The sequence below is a fragment of the Schistocerca americana genome, chromosome 7 (genome assembly GCF_021461395.2).
Source record: "Schistocerca americana isolate TAMUIC-IGC-003095 chromosome 7, iqSchAmer2.1, whole genome shotgun sequence".
Classification (NCBI taxonomy): Eukaryota; Metazoa; Arthropoda; class Insecta; order Orthoptera; family Acrididae; genus Schistocerca; species Schistocerca americana.
Genome location: NC_060125.1, coordinates 272135212 through 272152633, shown reverse-complemented (window position 1 = coordinate 272152633; position 17422 = coordinate 272135212). Strand labels below are relative to the sequence as shown.

At 42.1% G+C, this 17422-nt stretch overlaps 1 pseudogene; it reads right to left on the bottom strand.

Moving 5' to 3' along the window:
- Positions 1-1426: 1426 nt before the first annotated feature.
- Positions 1427-1544, bottom strand: LOC124623499 (annotated as a pseudogene).
- Positions 1545-17422: the final 15878 nt, after the last annotated feature.

Genomic DNA, 17422 nt, shown 5'->3' with positions numbered 1-17422 from the left:
CTCTATTTGCGATGTGTTTCATGTCGTATGCAATGTACTTTGATGAGACTTTAAAGCGAAATCAGCATTTGGATAACTTATACACAAGTGGGGATTTGATACAATTAATCATCAACTCGATGCATACCGAACACAAGTGGCCAATCATCGGAGTAGAAAAGATAGATCTAGAGGCATTTCGGTTAATTTTGATTGATCTCGAGGAGAATGAGCGAGGGAACGTTATTCGAGAATAGAAAACGAAAGGCGACAAAATAAAAATGAAGGTAACGGCCAGCACTAAAATGCAAAAACAGTAGAGTATGGCAGTGGCTATAGGTGCTTAATTCGACACCTAACTGGCGTGATAGTAAGTCTCCACCACTTGCGAAAAAGCAAATGAAAATAATTGGATGCTTGAATAGTCAACCGAGCGAGAGAATGAATCTTGGGATCCTGTTGATATACGAAACGCTACTCGAGGTCGAGGCCCACATAATGTATAGTTATGTAGTCACATACTATTTACTCATAATCTGTATATAGTATTAGTTGTAGATTAAGTTGTCTTTTTAATTTATTGTTTGTCAGTGTCCAATTTTGCAGAGTTTTCAGCGTTTGTGGGGGAATGCTTCGTGTGTACATCTGCCTGTTTAATTTATGGATATGTCTTTGTGTGTGTTGCGTGTATATTTGGGAGTACGTGTGCCCGTGTGCACACATAATGTTTTGTCTGTTCTTACGCCAGACAGGTGCTGACGCTTGTTTTCCACTGTTGTAAATCGAGTTTTACTTTAATGATTATCGCTGAAACAACTAGTTTTCGATTATCTCTGTTTTTTTACACCAGTTTACCCTACTGTTAAAACCACTGAAAATAACCGGGTTCCGAAATAACTGATTTGCAGTTTTTTATTCCTATTATTTTTGTAATAAACATATAAATTGAACAAAGATTGATAAAATTTAACTCTCTGTTTCAGGATACACAGAATATAATAATATTAAATTAAATAGGCGAATAAAAGGAATCTTAGTCCGTCCACTGCTCTCTGTTTTTTCCTCTAAAAGTCATATGTGGTTGAATACTGCAAAAAAGGATCACCAGTATTCTCCTGCTGCTTCAAATTTTTTGGAACTCTGATCAAAAATCGCGTTGTAATCTGGAATCATGTCACCATTCGGGCAGTGCTAAAGGATGAACACTGAGGTTGAAGAACTCTTACTCATCACTACATTACTCTTCCCGAACAGGCCATGAAGGCCCAACGGCACCGACCGGCCGCCGTGTCATCCTCAGCCCATAGGCGTCACTGGATGCGGATTTGGAGGGGCATATGGTCAGCACACCGCTCTCCCGGTCGTATATCAGTTTCCGAGACCGGAGCCGCTACCTCTCAACCAAGTAGCTCCTCAGCTGCCGCACAAGGGCTGAGTGCACCCCGCTTGCCAACAGAGCTCGGTAGACCAGATGGACACCCATCCAAGTGCTAGCCCAGCCCGACAGCGCTTAACTTTGGTGATCTGACGGGAATCGGTGTTACCACTGCGGCAAGGCCGTTGGCTTGAAGAACTCTGTTTTTTTTCGCATTAATCTGTCTGTTTCCATGGGCTACAAGAAGATAAAGGCACATTATGTAGACACAGGCAGCAGATCAGCTATTTCTATTGTTATTGGATTCTGTGAATGAATTGTTGTTAAATTTTTTATTTGTTACTGTTACCACAATTTATTTCCCCTTTTATTGTTTCATAGAAGTAGCAGAGAAATGTTAAATTTTAGAGCAAACGAGGCGTTGTACTTCATTGCTACATCACATCATAAAAACTTTTCCAGACTAGTGTTTGTGTCATTCTGCAACATAATGGACGTCCTGTGAGGACAGCGAGTAACTACCGTGCAGACCAGGTGTGTGCAAGCCTTCCAGACTGCACGTACACGCGTGCCTTAAGCTACAATGACGGCAGTAGGGCCATTATTGTAACAGCAACGCCGTACCAGCTCTTACGCCAAGTGTTTGTTGCTCTTTTTGTCGGCATTGGTATTAAAATAGCAATGACCGTTTTTCCCATTTCCTGTGATAACTCAATATTTCAAACGAATGCAAGTTTTACGAATAAAAATTAGTCCTATTTTTAAAAAGGTTTATTTAAAGCATAAAAATTTTAGCACTTCTGCTATGGCTATTTAATATTTCGGTTTTTCACACAGCTATAGGCAAAAATAAAAAAAACCACGTGTTATAACCGAGAACAAACAAATACCGCTAAACCAGAAATAAAATATCGGTCGGTTTTTCCCATCCCTAGTTTAAAGCGGCAAGCCACAAGAATTACCGACAAGTTTATACAGTTCTGCTGATGAAAGACGATTATTTATTTGAGACGTACTAGAAATTCTGGAAATTTTTGGTATGATCTTATGGGACCAAACTGCTGGGGTCACCGGTCCCTAAGCTTACACACTGCTTAATCCAATTTAAACTAACTTACGCTAAGGACAACACACACACCCATGCCCCAGAGAGGACTCGAAACTCCGACGGGTGGACCGCGCAAACCGTGACAGGACGCTTTAAACCGCGCGGCTATCCCGCGTGGCAGACGTACTAGAAACCACAGCGAAAAGTAACATAATGTCACGTATCGTTTAATCCCCTTCTTTAAAATTTGTACCTATACACTTTTAATACGGTATGTCGCGCCTCCCCACCGCGCACTTTTTGATTCTATACGCAGTTTATGTTGCATAACGTTTTAATTAACTGTATATTGCTTATTGTTGCGAGCACAAAAGATAACATACAATACTCACTATTAGTTTCTGCAGTTGAAAAACTTTAACTTTGTGCACCTCGCTCTATTATTTCCTGCTGTGAAAGTGTGATCTTTAATTTGCAAACAATTTTCACATAACCCTGATCTGGCCTGTTAGAAATGAAACACGGTGTCATTACTGTAACTAATTATAAAACTAAACATGGCCTTTTGCTACTTTCATCTCTGAAATGGACTGAAAATTCCTCTTATTTACACGTACAGAAGTTACAGTATACTATGTTCGCTAAACATGAAAGCTGCAGTGGATTTTTTAACATAAGAACACGATTGATTGCCACGACTAACACGAGAGCACGAAACAAAATATGAAATTCGATTTTAATATTATTATTAGCCAGAACAGGTTTCAGCACAGCAGTCTTTGATACCACACAACTAAGGTTTTACCACTCTGATTTACGTAAATTATTTACGTCACTGAGATTGTAATAGCAGTTGCCCATGTCCACCTGAAAATGACATACGAGGGTAAGTCAAATAAAAACCTTAAATTTGTAATAACAAATCGAAATGTCGCGCCGTTATTCTGTAAGTTGGTAAGAGTGCTAGAAACAGCGTGCAGAATGGCCTGTAGGTGGCAGCATAGTGCAGATGCACACATACTCTCGCAGTATCAGTATAAAGATGGCCGCCCCACTTGCGACTTGCACCAGGGAAGAACAGCGTTCTGTTATTCGGTTTTTGGGTAGTGAAGGTGTGAAACCTATTGAGATTCATCGACGAATGAAGCTTCATTACGGCGATGCATGTTTGTCACAGCAGAAATTCTACGAATGGAGTAGGAAGTTCGCAAAAGGTGTGACTTGTGGAAGATGCTCCTCTTCCAGGTCAGGCACAACGAGTTGTGACTCCACAGAACATTGCACCAGTTGAAGCCATAGTGAAGGAAAACCGCTGAATGACACTGAATGACATTGCAGCATGTTCACAGATTGGGTCAGTACACCACATTGTGCATGATGTGCTCCAGTTTCACAAAGTGTCTGCAAGATGGGCGCCACGGCAGCTGACTCCTGAAATGAGAGAACGACGTGTTGATTCTTGTGAAGAACTTCTTCGGTGCTTTGAACGAGGAGTTGATGGCTTCCTTGCAAGAATCGTTACTGGGGACGAAACCTGGGTTCATTTCCACCAACTGCGAACGAAGAGAGCGAGCAAGGAATGGCGCCATTCCTCATCACCAAAACCAAATGAGTTTCGAACAGAACCATCAGCAGGGAAGGTAATGCTGACTCTCTTTTGGGACGAAAAAGGCGTCATTTTCGAGCATTACATGCGTAGAGGGACCACTGTCACCAGTGTATCATACACAGATCTCCTAAAAAATCATCTGCAGCCTGCAATCACATCAAAGCGACGTGGATTGCTGTCAGCAGGTGTCCTTTTGCAACATGACAATGCAAGGCCCCACACTGCCCGTACAATAGTTGCAACAACCACAGATCTGCATTTTGAGTATCTTCCTCATCCACCATACTCACCAACCTTGCCCCAAGTGATTTCCAAATGTTTGGAGCACTCAAAGACGCAATGGGAGGAAAGAAGTTCCGTTCTGATGAAGAGGTACGCCACGCGGTGCATGAGTGGTTCTGCGGACTACAAAAAGAATTTTTTTCTAAAGGAATTTATGCACTTTGTAAGCGCTGGAGGACTTGCATTGAGCGTGGGTGAGATTATGTTGAAAAGTGATACAGCTTTGTACAACTTCTGCACAATAAATAATATTTTAAAAAATATTTCAGGTTTTTATTTGGGTTACCCGTAATAAATTCCACAATTCTCCTCTGAGGTCTCCGGGAAACTGAAAGAAATAATTTTAATGTACCATTACCTGGCCACTTAATTGCGGGAAAACTGCTTTCATTCAATTATAATTTGAATATGCCGTGGCAGCGGCTCCCGCGATCGCGTCGCAGCTCTGCTTCATAAGAAATTCTAAATATGCTGAAAACGGCTGAAAATGTGGAATGAAAAACTGGTCAAGCTAGCAATAAATTATTACAAGTATTTTTAACAATTTCTATATTCAAAAATCAACATAAATTCGAAGTCCACACCTTTTTTTTATTCGTCAGCTCCAATGGCGTCTTTCTAGAACAAAGAACAAAAGAAAGCTAACCAAGCATTCAAGTGAGCGTCACATGCTCTTACAACTTTAACGGCTACAAGAAGACAGAGAGAGTAACATTTAAGCCTCGCCGCGCGGGATTAGCCGAGCGGTCTCTGGCGCTACAGTCATACAGTGCGGCTGGTCCCGGCGGAGGTTCGAGTCCTCCCTCGGGCATGGGTGTCTGTGTTTGTCCTTAGGATAATTTAGGTTAAGTAGTGTGTAAGCTTAGGGACTGATGACCTTTGCAGTTAAGTCCCGTAAGATTTCACACGCATTTGAACATTTAAGCCTCCACTATTTATAATCAATTCATTACGCTAGTAAATAACTTTGTTAATTTTTTCAATTATCATTGTCTGCTTCGATTTTCACTCGGCGACCACATATGTTATTTGCAAAATAAAGATACATAAATATTGCACAAACACAGAAACGAAAAATGATTATTTCGTTTTTTACAGACTCTACATAATAGACAACCGTTCACACACAAGTGAAATAATAATAATATTAATACAGATAAATGTTTCTTTTTGCACATATATTACACCTTTTTTGCGAATGTCTTGTCAGGAGACGTCACAGATGGACCATCTTTGTGTTTGTGTTTGTCAGGTCCTGAAGTGTCTTGTAATCATTGTTTGGCTTGACCCTGCGCGATTTTTCCGTTGTGGGGGACAGGTGTTCTCATCCAAGTTTCAATAAGAGGTTGTTAGAGGTATCTGCCCTGGTGCGATTATTTTCGGAAGAATGTTCGGCATGTAATTAGGACCTACCGCTGATAAAGAGAGTCCTTAGCTCACCGAGGAAGAGGATATTTTCTTTTACAGCGGGATTTGCGCACGGAGCATTTCTCGCCGTTCTTCAATAATTCATTATGCAAAAGGCAAGATAAATGAGTTATCCTCTCCAACTCTGAACTTCGGAAATATCCTGCCTCGCCCTCGGCTTTTCCTGCAAGCATACGCAGAGAAAGAGCCACCACCAAATTACCTTACACAGCATGGCAACGACCTTCGTTTTGAGCCCAGACGAATTTTCAGCCAATGGGGGTGAAAGCCCGTCCAGTACCAACGCCTGATCAATGTACAAAAATACAACAAGTGCATTTGGAAAAAAAATTCTGCTGGCTTCCCCTGAAATTTTGAATTTGAGGAGAAATTCTCGGCTGGCACGGTGGCAAAGCTCAGGATTTCTCTTCTCCACCGGTAGCGTAGAGGAGCGGTGACGAACGTAGGAGAGAACACTCAGATGGAGTCGGGTTGGAGGACGTGGTGCTCACCATTTGTAGGACTTCTAGTCGCAGAGATATTACAAGGTGTCCCGCCCTTGCCTAACGTTGCTTTCGCTGTTTTTTTTGAATAAGTGTTGTGGTTCGCATTTGCGCTGCTTTTCCTCGAAGCAGTTCACAGTTTGCGTGCTTATTTTATGATGTGAGTTTCCTTTTTGTAGTGCATTTCTTGTACTTGGACCTTGAGTCGATCTTCTCCAGTATTACTGTATATGCGAGCTGCTCAGACTTTCAAAGGTCATTAGCTTCCATTTTCGTCTTGTTTATTCGTTTTAGTGTACTCTGGTTGCAAATCTTGTTTTACATCGAATCAATCCTTTGTTATTACTATTTAATTTTGTAGCAGGGTACGACGTAAAATAACGGCTATCATGAATTCTCAAAACAAATTGTAATGTAACGTTTGAGCTGCTGTATAGGGACGTTTCGAAAGCTTATAAATAAAAAAAGATTACCTTTAACGAATATAGTCGCTTTTTCTGTCATGCAGCCGTTTGATGAGGGGATCCTTTCGTCTAAGTAAATAAATATCGTAGGCAGTGTATGCCTAAATTACACAATTTCTTGTGCAGCATTCCGGCGTAAAACATATGTAATTATTTGCAACATTTTTCGTTAACAAGGGAAGATAATTGTCTCATTTGTTTTGTTTGTGAATTTTGGGGGTTTATTTCTTCACCTGCATCTGCACTGAGTAGAGTGAGTGGCTATCACTGACAGTGTCGTTCTGTGGTGTTGTAAGCCTACAAGGTGTCAAAAGCTTGATTGAATTAGCCGTGTTTTGAGTCTGCAGGTGTAACAACCAGCTTGCTCTCATTACTGCCGAGTCCTGGACGGCTCAAACGAACCTTGAGGCACTAAACATATTGAAGTGGCTGTCCTTCAAGAGGGGTGTAGCATACTTATTATTTATTTATTTCTTTATTTACTTATTTACTTATTTACTTATTTATTCGATGCCTGTAAAAACGCGCGTAAATGTAACTGTGTGGTCCAATATGCAAAAATTGTTAAATGATTTTTACTTCCAAGAATATTGCGTGAGAATGAAGATATAACAGTATGATATTTAGCCTCGGCGTATTCGTACTTTAAAGAGCATGGACTCAAACATTGAAGTTATTGTGGACCACTCAACACTCGAAGAATACTCCTCTTACCGTTATATTCGGACTGTAGTAGTCGAATCCTGGTTCCCGGAATAAGCTGAAAAGTAAAATCTTAAAACTAATGTTGCTCTCCACTGCGGCTGATCGCTGTGAAAAAAGTTTGTTAAATGTTAAAGCGGGCTGTGTCTGCGCTTCCGCTATGATTTCGCATATTAGATCGGCGCGTAATGGCGTCCGTTGAAGCAGTGTCCGGTAAAACTGTGCAGCTGTAAACGTCTTAATAAAAATTAAACCAATGCAAGGAACATGACAGTGGGCTCACTGTGCGTTGAAATAACTCACATACAAACTTTAACGTACTATATTAACAAGGTTAACAGCATAAATGCTTACATTACTGTTGTGCTACAAGATGTTCCCTTCTTAACCCCAGAAACAAGCGAAGAAAAAGAGAGAGAAGAACGATCTGGGAGCGTTCTCCCTTATTAATATCACAGAGGTTATTACATAAATAGTTTACTGCTTGATACTGAGATTAAAATTTAATATTTACTATAAAACCGCCTATGCGGTCGGTGAAACACATAAGGTTCGTGTACATTTATTCCAACGTGAGATACACTTCTCGTTCCAAGTTCTTTTGTCTTAAATGTCTTTACGGCACAAATGCTGCTGGGACGGCACAGTGTCCCCCGAAATGTTCGTGGCACATCATTTTTTTATTGTTTGGCACTAACATTTCTTTCCGTGTGTCCACAGCACTCGCACACTTTGTAAAATCTTTACAGTTCACCCTTCAGTAATAGATTCAACATCTTGTCGAGAATACAAGTTCTATTCGTTTTCATTTATATTCATAGTCATTTAGGCAATACATCAGATCACACAGTGTTTACAAACGATAAACATTACTTACACAGATGAGACCCAGAAAATACCAGATACAGGCACCCAGGTAGATGTCATTTTCCTTGACTTCAGGGAGGCGTTCGATACAGTTCCGCACTGTCGCCTGATAAACAAAGTAAGAGCCTATGGAACATCAGACCAGCTGTGTGGCTGGATTGAAGAGTTTTTAGCAAACAGAACACAGCATGTTGTTTGTTGTGTTGGCAGAAGAGCCAACACTGTGTTACTAGAGGAGGCCGATATGCACGAGTTTTAGCTCACTCAGGCTGGCGTGAGGAGGGAAGGACTATACTGACGTGAGGTCGGGAACATGACAAGGAATTAGAACGCAGAAAGCGGACGTAGCTAGTTTGATACTTAACTTTAATCCATTAGTGATGAACGTCGCTCTTGACGGTACACGATTCACAAAATTGTCTGTTCAGAATTCATTCTAATTACTGAATATGGCGCCTTGCTAGGTCGTAGCAAATGACGTAGCAGAATGCTATGCTGAACTATCGTCTCGGCAAATGAGAGCGTAAGTAGACAGTGAACCATCGCTAGCAAAGTCGGCTGTACAACTGGGGCCAGTGCTAGGGAGTCTCTCTAGACTAGACCTGCCGTGTGGCGGCGCACGGTCGGCAATCACTGATAGTGGCGACACGCGGGTCCGGCGTATACTTAACGGACCGCGGCTGATTTAAAGGCTACCACCAAGCAAGTGTGGTGTCTGGCGGTGACACCACATTGTTCTCAATGGAGAGACGTCTACAGGCGTTTAAGTAACCTCTGGCGTGGCACAGGGGAGTGTTATGGGAGCATTGCTTTTCACAATATATATATAAATGACCTAGGAGACAGTGTCGGAAGTTCCAGGAGGCTTTTCGCGGATGATGCTGTAGTATACAGCATTAGAAAATTGCAGCGGAATGCAGGAAGATCTGCAGCGGATAGGCACTTGGTTCAGGGAGCGGCAACTGACCCTTAACATAGACAAATGTACTGCGAATACATACAAAGAAGGATCCTTTATTGTATGATTATATGATAGCGGAACAAACACTGGTAGCAGTTACTTCTGTAAAACATCTGGGAGTATGCGTACGGAACGATTTGAAGTGGAATGATCATATAAAATTAATTGTTGGCAAGGCGGGTGCCAGGTTGAGATTCATTGGGAGAGTCCTTAGAAAAAGTAGTCCTTCAACAAAGGAGGTGGCTTACAAAACACTCCTTCGACCTATACTTGAGTATTGCTCATCACTGTGGGATCCGTACCAGGTCGGGTTGATAGAGGAGATAGAGAAGATCCAAAGAAGAGTGGCGCGTTTCGTCACAGGGTTATTTGGTAGGCGTGATAGCGTTACGGAAATGTTTAGCAAACTCAAGTGGCAGACTCTGCAAGAGAGGCGCTCTGCATCGCGGTGTAGCTTGCTGTCCAGGTTCCAAGAGGGTGCGTTTCTGCATGAGGTATCGAATATATTGCTTCCCCCTACCTATACCTCCCGAGGAGATCACGAATGTAAAATTAGAGAGATTCGAGCTCGCAAGGAGGTTTACCGGCAGTCGTCCTTCCCGCGAACCAAACGCGACTGGAACAGGAAAGGGAGGTAATGACAGTGGCACGTAAAGTGCCCTCCGCCACACACCTTTGGGTGGCTTGCGGAGTATAAATGTTGATGTAGATAGTGATATTGTTAATATCGCATACTTCCACGTGACTTCTAATTCCAATGCCAAATAAATGTAAGTAATTCGTTTGTATTCTTGATTAGCACCCCTCTCATAGCGTTGTCATTCCAATTATTTCTCCAGTATTGCTGAATGTAAATGCGAACATGGTCCCTGGAGTCAACGTTTTTCGTTTCATCTCCATGGTACCTAACGGCCTACACACAAGCATCTAAAGAATGATCTGTTTTATTGATTGATGGTTTGTTTCTGTGTAATTTTTCTTTACATTCATTTTGCCGCATGTGTGTTTACTAGAGTCAATTAAGATAGGGTATGACTGGATGTCTTCAGCTAACTCTGTACTTAGACAATTAATGCTCCTATGGTTTAATAGTTTTGTAAGACTGGCAGCCACTATTCATTTACAGAGGGCATCATTTCTTTTGATCCGTTTTGCGAACTGTGACTAATGTATCTGAATAAATGGGGTTGGAATGTCCAGCCAGCGTGTAGTGTAAGCAAATATCAAGAAAGTTACTCCAATGTCTCCTACCACAGGCGCCAACGATAGAGGACTGACCAAAAGCTGTCGTGCGGAAGAAGATTCTGTTGGCGTGTGTGGAAAATGTAGCGATTATTAAGTCAGTTCATGTCATGATCTCATACAATTGACATCGATGCTATTGTATGACGTACCTTGTAATGAAATACATCGGTGAAGTGAAAATTTATTTACTTATCCTTCAAGAATTTTAAAGAGGCTGTATTTTGAAGATTACTATGAATTTTAATCTGAATCCATCGAGAGAAGATTAATTTTGAGGATCAAATCTTGTTGAGATTTTTGGGAAGTTAATTAATTTCTAGGTGAGTCAGCGATCGATATCTTCAAAGTCAAGATTAGCGATCACAATTAACTTTCTTAAATTTTGGATGGCACGGAAGTTTGTGGAACAGTTGATGCTAAAATGACTGAAACTTGGTTTCTCTCTACATCCGAGCTAACCGAAAGTCAGTCTGAATAGTCCACTGATGTAGTTCATATTCTCTGGAAAGGAAGTCTGACACGGTCAAGCTGAATTAACGTACTGCAGTGACGCATCTCATTCCTTGAATGAAAGGTATCACGTCCTTAAGTACGTAAGTCAGAGAAAATATGTTCGTGACACAGTAGGTGATACCTGGTGAGCATCCCACTGTTGGGAGGTGTTTTAAATCGAAGGTGCTGATACCAGAGCTGACGACTCAGTGACTGTACGGAAGTAGATAGCAGTCAGACGATCCTACCTGCAGAGTTGGAGATACGAGATCCGTGGAACGGGCGGCGCGGAGGAAAGAGCTGCATGAAATCTAAGAAGGCAAAATGTTAAAGGTAATAAATAACTGTACTGTAATTCTTCATTATCAAGCTGAATTTCAGATATGTTACGTAAGTAGTACAGAGAGGCAATATATGAGTTGGTATCTGTCCTGAGTTGTACTTTCTAAGGTAATGTAAGAAGGTGGATTGAATCTAACTTCTTTTTTATTTAGTGGAGTGAATGAGGACGAGAAGTTAATTTTCAGCAGCTTTATGTGCAGCCTATAAGAAGGCGAAGTCTGAGCCAAGTTTGAGGAAGAAGGCACACTGATTCAGGACACAGACTAGTTGGAGACTCATTAATGATACTTAACGGCGAGCGAATAATCAGTAAGCAAGATTCATTGTATATAAAAGGAGTGATCACGTGGCAACTTTTTTAAGTGTTTGGAGCATGAGGTGAAGTATAACAAACAACCACGCAGCCCAAGGTAGCCTGGAACACCTCAGTGCATAACTAATTAAAAGTGTTCGTTAACTGGGTGTAAAGGACAGTTTATATTGTCGTTGTACGCTAAAAAAGGGGAGAGGGGAGAGGGCACCGCAAGCATCAGGCATTTTAGACAAGTTACGTCGAGGCTCACGACCGGCATCATGACGTAATATTACCACACTGTGTGTTGCACTGGTTTATTGTGTGTTTGTGTTAGGAGCAGATACAAGCTAGAAGCTTCAGAATGGAAATTATATAATTTAATTGCGGTCTGAGGCAATTTCCCTTTTTTCCCCTAAGTAACCATATGATTCCGGCCGCTGTGGTCGAGCGGTTTTAGGCGCTTCAGTCCACAACCACGCGGCTGCTACGCTCGCAGGTTCGAATTCTGCCTCAGGCATGGATGTGTGTGATGTCCTATGTCAGTTAGGTTTAAATAGTTCTAAGTTTAGGGGACTGATGACCTCAGATGTTTAGTACCATAGTGCTTAGAACCATTTAAACCATCTGAATCATATGATTGCATTCTCTGGTGATAATTTATTCATACAAGGCCACAAATTTCGAACCCAAAAAATTCTTCCCATCATCGGTCATCTGAGAGAATACACTTGGATGTTCTCGGAAGAGGTGAAGCTGCTCATAGTCCTCTCCAGATCTTTGAGAACAGCTCTCTGTATCTTACAGATGCATGCGTTTACAGCATGTACGTGACTTCCATGATTTCCCGCATGCTTTCCATTGCTTCGAAAGGACTCTCTTTATTCAGATATCTGCTTTAGATGATTGAGAGAACGATTAGGGTGTTCTCTTTGAGTTCATATTTTTGCTACATCATCCTCTTTAACCGTTAAGGAAGAGGACAACACACACACACACACACACACACACACACACAGACACACACACACACACACACACACACACACACAATATACACGTGTAATGTTACATATAAATAAACAAAAAACGTACTGTATCTGATCGTCGCTGGTGAGGCGTTTCGCGGATGATGCTGTTTTATACATGGCGGTCAAAAAGTTTCTCTTTGAAGATGTTGGTGCAGCGCATTTGCAACATGGCGGGACTCCTTTGCAGGTATATAAGCACCGACACGTAGACAAGGGATTAGTGTGGCATTCGTCTCTTTCTAGCATGCGTGCTTCAAATGTGGAAACGCGAACTGTGGCGACGTTATTACCGAATGCGTCCAAACAAGCCCCTAGTTCTGTTATTTTTTTCTTGACTACCGAAGGGCATATACTGGTAGACTTCGATCAGAGAACGAAGAATGTGTGTGGGACTGCAAATCTGTGAATTCCGCCTTTGTGGAGTGGTGTGCCAAGTTCATGATAACGCTCTTTTCCTTATCGTAATGTCGGAACGCAGAAGTTGCGCCAACTCAAGTGGGGGAGACTTGAATACCTTCCCTATGTTCCTGATCTCTTCTTACGTGGTCATCACTCCTTCGGTTCCTTATAAAAGGTCTTGAAGTGTAGACGATTCCTGTTTAGTAAATCAGCACCTTCAACGTGGTGCGTTGGTCGGATGATTGTCTCAGTGCTCACGGCGATTTTGCCTGGCTGACATACCAAGTCTGAACTGTTGGCCTTCGAACGGATACTTTTTGTGGCCCTTTGCGTACTCGGTGTTACAAGTACAAGAGTGGATACTGAGATCGTTGATACCTTAATTTGTAACAAATTTAGTGTGTTGGTTGGTATTCTCTGCATCTAACAGTGTTCCACACACACACGTCACGTAATTTACTTACTTGAAAAAAAAAAAAAAAAAGATTCAAATGGCTCTGAGCACAATGGGACTTAACATGTGAGGTCATTAGTCCCTAGAACTTAGAACTACTTAAACCTAACTAACCTAAGGACATCACACATATCCATCCCCGAGGCAGGATTCGAAGCTGCCACCGTAGCGGTCGCGCGGTTCCAGACTGAGGTGCCTAGAACCGCTCGGCCACACCGGCCGGCTGCTACTTGAAGTTTTCTGCATCGTCGTAATTGCACCACTAAAGTGGTATACGCCTTTTCATGAAGATTAACCGTTTTGCGTCTACGCGTCCACATTTCTACACCTAACTTGCTGCCCAGAAGAACAGGAACATTAATTGCGCCCTCTTGCCACGTGTACTTAGAGGTACTGACCACCTAAAAACGTACTACTACTAATAGCTGTAATTTCTATTTTGCAAATGAAATAAGTACTGATATACTGTTTTTCGGTGTACTGCCCTCACTGTCACCGATAAAAATATCTACACTTTACCCCTAACACTCTGTATATGGAGAAGTCGCTGCCTTAGATAATTGTAGCGAATTGCAGGAATACCTGCAGGGATTGGCAATTAATACTCAACAAAAGAATCATAGCACATTGCGCACAAATAGGGAAAAATACCCGTTGCCGTATGATTACACGATTGCTTAACAAGCACTGGAAGCAGTGACATCAGGAGATGTGATTCAGGAGCATGCACAGCGAGAGATTTAAACCAAAACAACGGAATAATGCTACTCAGAGAAAACACAAATGTCAGAGTGAGAATCATTGCAAAAATCCTCAAGAGTGCAGACCACCCACGAAGGAATTAGCTTACGAAATCCCGGTACGGTTGATACTTGGATACTGCTTGTCACTGCAGGACCCGCACCAGAAAGAACTGATACAAGAAATACAAAAAATCCAAAGAAGAGAAGCGCGTTTCGTCACAGGCTCGTTTAGTAAGCGCAGATGTGCCAAGAGGATGCTCAGCCAACTCCAGTGGCAGATGTTGTAAGAGAGGCACTGTACAGAATGGTGTAGTTTAGCGTTAAAATACCTTCATCGAACTTTCCTACAAGTGTCAGTCATTATATTGTTTCCTCCTATGTGTATCTATAAAAAAACCGTGAAGGTAAAATTAGAGAGACTCGGGAGCACGCAGGGACTTAAACGACAGTCGTTTCTCCTGCGGAACATTCGCGACTGGGATAGGAAAGGGAGGCAGTGACGGTGATACACAAACAATCCTCCACCGCACTTCATAACGCTCTTGCGTAGTATAGACATAGATGGACATATCTGCCAATCACTACTTTTTTATGACTGTTCCATTGCCACTAAAATAACAACATCGATTTTTCATTCATAATTACAGTACGTTATTTCGAGCAGTGATTTCAATGTCTTATCATTTGATTATTAGTGTTGTAGCGTTCTTAATACATCGAACATACGCCGCGTGATTGCTCCTACGTATTTTTTGAAAAAAAAAAAAAAGAAAAAAAAAGACAGTGACCTAGCAGGAATGATCAATATATGAGGATTTTTATAGGAATGATCATTACAAGCAAAAAAGTCTGCTAGAAGAGGTTGATTTCACAGTACCGAAGTGTACCGCTACCGCCCAGGTCTGGACACTGTCTCAAGTATTCTTACGGTGTACTCAACGAATGTGCCGAAAAAAGTGTAAGAAAACTTAACGCCTAACTTTATTGATATTTACGCCCGGCAAGAGCGTGAATAGAGCACTTATTTGGCGGAGCGGACACGAGAATAACAGCAAGCGACTCACCGCCTTTTTAATATATGATTGCGTGAGGCGCTTTTAGAATTTGATGTAATTTGTGTTTACGTTCAGCGTTCATAGTGTCAAAAAACGTAAACGTAACCTCAGGGATTATATTTCGTGTTATCACAGATATTGCTGAAAGATATCTTTACCATATTTAATTAAAAGTAACCTTTGAATTAAAGAAAATATTTCCTTTTTTAAACGGAACAATCTTTGTTTTGCCGAGAAGGGGCCAATGTCCGTACTGAACTGAATGTTCTTAGTTATTGCTTTAATACGAAATAAATTGAAGTATTCACTTTCTTTTCTTTACTAACTATGATGCGAGTATTTTAAAGCGTCCGTTGATGATCTAACGCAACGAAATTATAATGAAATTATCCCCACCCCGCGCGGGGTAACCGCACGGTCTCGAGCACCTTGTCACGATCCGCGTGGCTCCCCCTGTCTGAGGTTCGTGTCCTGCCTCGGGCATGGGTGTGTGTGTTATCCTTGGCGTAGGTTCGTTTAAGTTAGATTAAGTAGTATGTAAGCTTGTGGACCGATGACCTCAGCAGTTTGGGCCCATAAGATCTTACCACAAATTTCCAAATACTTTTATTCCTACGCAAGATGTCTGAGAAGAATGGTCGATTGTTCGGCCGTTTTGTTGTTTATCCAGTGTAATGCAAAACTTGAAAGTAAACCTTATCTTTCCTTCTGCATGAAGGTCACTACACACATGAAAGAAAATGCAGAAGTAGCTTAAATTACAATATATTATTTAAAATTCACGACTTACAATACGAAATGGCCGCCGTAGATTGGGTTATCTTCAAGACTAGAACAGAGAGTGTGTAATAACGCTGGTGTTTTTCACTTCTTGTCTCTCTTTTCTATTATTTTTTTTTGTTATTATTATTATTATTATTACTTGCGTAACAACGCATATACGAAAAGAGCCGCGAAATACCTTTCAGTAATGCTGTGCCATGAATTTCTTTATAAACATTAATTTTCAACAAAACAGAATATATCGTATTGTTATTGTTCTGTATCTGGCTTTCTATTAAAGGAACATTTTTACGTTACTGTAACTCACTATAAAATTCAACATATCTTCCCAACTTTATAGTTATTGAAAATGAAAATTACTTTGTTATGAATACTGATGTTACAGTTCGCAATGATTGCTCAACATCAAAATTTTGCAGTGGATTTTTGTTAACAGTAAAACACCAGTAATTACCACGACTAGCACAAGAACATGAGACTATTATCGGAGAAAATGACGTTTTTTCTATAAGGTTTGCCAGACCAGAACTAAGCACAGCAAGATTCCTATTATGTTATGAAGGCAAATTATCTTTTTTGTACTGTTAGTAATATACACTCCTGGAAATGGAAAAAAGAACACATTGTCACCGTGTGTCAGACCCACCATACTTGCTCCGGACACTGCGAGAGGGCTGTACAAGCAATGATCACACGCACGGCACAACGGTCACACCAGGAACCGCAGTGTTGGCCGTCGAATGGCGCTAGCTGCGCAGCATTTGTGCACCGCCGCCGTCAGTGTCAGCCAGTTTGCCGTGGCATACGGAGCTCCATCGTAGTCTTTAACACTGGTAGCATGCCGCGACAGCGTGGACGTGAACCGTATGTTCAGTTGACGGACTTTGAGCGAGGGCGTATAGTGGGCATGCGGGAGGCTGGGTGGACGTACCGCCGAATTGCTCAACACGTGGGGCGTGAGGTCTCCACAGTACATCGATGTTGTCGCCAGTGGTCGGCGGAAGGTGCACGTGCCCGTCGACCTGGGACCGGACCGTAGCGACGCACGGATGCATGTCAAGACCGTAGGATCCTACGCAGTGCCGTAGGGGACCGCACCGCCACTTCCCAGCAAATTAGGGACACTGTTGCTCCTGGGGTATCGGCGAGGACCATTCGCAACCGTCTCCATGAAGCTGGGCTACGGTCCCGCACACCGTTAGGCCGTCTTCCGCTCACGCCCCAACATCGTGCAGCCCGCCTCCAGTGGTGTCGCGACAGGCGTGAATGGAGGGACGAATGGAGACGTGTCGTCTTCAGCGATGAGAGTCGCTTCTGCCTTGGTGCCAATGATGGTCGTATGCGTGTTTGGCGCCGTGCAGGTGAGCGCCACAATCAGGACTGCATACG